The sequence below is a fragment of the Agelaius tricolor genome, unplaced genomic scaffold, assembly GCF_023055355.1.
Source record: "Agelaius tricolor isolate 1412-34295 unplaced genomic scaffold, bAgeTri1.0.p SCAF_39, whole genome shotgun sequence".
Taxonomy (NCBI): Eukaryota; Metazoa; Chordata; class Aves; order Passeriformes; family Icteridae; genus Agelaius; species Agelaius tricolor.
Window position 1 is genome coordinate 5,765,001 of NW_027269299.1, and position 2,500 is coordinate 5,767,500.

At 53.2% G+C, this 2,500-nt stretch overlaps 1 pseudogene; it reads right to left on the bottom strand.

Annotated features, from left to right (window-relative positions):
• Positions 1-2,500, bottom strand: part of LOC139603546 (28S ribosomal RNA) — an 8,286-nt pseudogene that overhangs the window by 3,464 nt on the left and 2,322 nt on the right.

Sequence of the window (2,500 nt, forward strand, 5' to 3'; positions counted from 1 at the left end):
TGATGTCCCCAAGGGCAATCCCATCTGGACCTGGTGCCGAGCCCTTGCTCATTTCCCGCACGTTCTTTTCAATTTCTTTGGCCGTAATTAAGTCCCTGAAGGCCTTATGGTGGGCCTTCCCTTTAATTTCAAAGTCTCCAAAGACTCTCAAGTCTCACACCAAACTGTCCAGGTGTTTCCCATCTGGCCTTGAATACCGAATAAATTTCACTGGGTGATACATCACAGGACAGACATTCGATGTTGTCCAAAATGATCTTCGCTAATTTCCCCATCTAGATGGAATAAACGCTGAAAGCAGAGGTAGTTACCTCTTTTGATCGCTCTGTCCTTCATCCTCTTCTGAAACTGTTTTCTTGGCTGCTCCTCCTGAGTTTCCTTTTTGCTTTTCTCCCGGAGTGCTGTTCTTATTTGGCTCACTGATTCCAGGCAATCAAAGCAGTCCTGCGCTGTCTGATTGAGCAGTGGTCGCACCTTTTGGCCTTCTAATAACTGTTCAAATGCTCTGGGGAAGTTGTTAATTGTCCCCTCTGATAAACGTTCTTTGATCCTTTTCTGATAACGAGCCTGCAGTCACCCTGCCCTCTGCTGGCCAACGGTTTCCCAGGGACCATTATCCCTATCAAGGTGTGTCCAGATGTCTCTATTGTTCCCTTCCCAGCAGCTGGTCCTCCCGGCTGGTGGTTCCCCCCAAGTCCATTGTTCACAGTTCCTGCCTGGGATTGATGACTTGACCCAGGTTCTGATTTCAAGTTCCCAGCTGCTCCCCCACCCACTCCATTCTTCCTGAGCAGCATTCTCCTTTTATCACTAATCTGCTTAGCTGTTTTGCTTGTTAAGTGTTCCGCTATGAGCTTATTAATGTTTTTGTGACTCTCGAACTGTACCTGCAGCTTGACAAGTAGCTCTTCCTCCTCCTTTGTCCAGCATCTTTTGTGGGCTCCTCAGCTTGATGTTTCTTTCGGTTGGGAAGCATCGATCCTCTCCTGGTTTCTAACCAGTGGATGTGCCAATCTTTTGTGTTGTCCTAGGCCAATTTTAGTCATAAAATCTCTACTGCATACCTCACATATCCACTCTCCCACTGGAGGCCCCGCATCCTTCGGACCCTTGCACTTTGCAAAATGACAAACAGTACTGTGATGGTTAAAATTCTCCCTCCCACACTAGGCACACCGAAAGCACACCCACTTCCTCCCATGAGACCCCTTAAGGTGTTCAATTAGGGCCAACATCGAGTTGAGCCGGGTACCACAGCAAGGACATGGTGGATTTTTGTCAGGAACAGTCACCTTCACCATGTCATCCGGTGCTTGTTCACTGCGGACCTCAGGCACTGGAGGCAATGCCTCTGGTGTACCCTCTTCCCCCTTCCTACTGCCTCCCTTCTCAAGTACATTCTGATCATCGTCCTTAGGGGGACTAGGATTTAAGTTGTCCTCCTCACTCAGTTGTGGTGTAGGCTGTTCAAACACCTCAGGAAACCCGTTCAACACCCCCCCATTAACAGAAACATGAACCACCCCCTGTACATGCTCCTGCAGATCTGACCTATACAGTTCTAGAGAAAAATTCACCAGCAAGCCAAATGAATTTTCTGTCAATTTGGTGGTTGTAGATGTTACAAAATTATCTCAGGAGGTCTGAGTGCCCACCGATACCCTAGTAAGGTGGAACGGCCGCCCCCAGTTTCCTCCTCCAAGAAACGGATTTGGATTTGGAATAGCCGAGTCATGACCAGATTCAACATCGGGAACGGAATGGGTGGTCAGCCCACCTCCGAACCCGTTGCCCCTGTCCAACCAGGGGGCCAGGTTTCAGGTAGTAAGAGAGTCATAGTTACTCCTGCTGTTTACCCGCGCTTCATTGAATTTTTTCACTTTGACATTCAGAGCATTGGGCAGAAATCACATCGCGATGCTTTGTTTTAATTAAACAGTAGGATTCTCCTGGTCCACACCAGTTCTAAGCCGGCTGCTAGGCACCGGCCGAGGTGGGGCGCCAGCCCAGGGACCCCCTCCAGGGACCCTCCCCCGCGCGAACTGCTCGGCTGACGCTGGCCACGGCCGTGCGCCGCGGGGACCCCGCCGGCAGGAACTGACGGGGCAGCGGCGTGCTACGACGATGGTGGCGGCCCCGCTGGGGCGCCAGCTGCGGCAAGGCGGAGGGGGGGTGGAGGGGAGGGCGGGCGATGCCCGCCGCAGCTGGGGCGATCCAAGGGAAGGGCCCGGCGTGTGTCCAGAGTCGACGCCGTGCGCGCCGGGCGGGCCACGCAGAGCACACTCACCCGCGTGCGGTGCCTCGTCCTGCCACGGCACGCGCCCAGCCCCGCTTTGCGCCCCAGCCCGACCGACCCAGCCCTTAGAGCCAATCCTTATCCCAAAGTTACGGATCCGGCTTGCCAACTTCCCTTACCTACATTGTTCCAACATGCCAGAGGCTGTTCACCTTGGAGACCTGCTGTGGATATGGGTACGGCCCGGCGCGAGTCTTACACCCT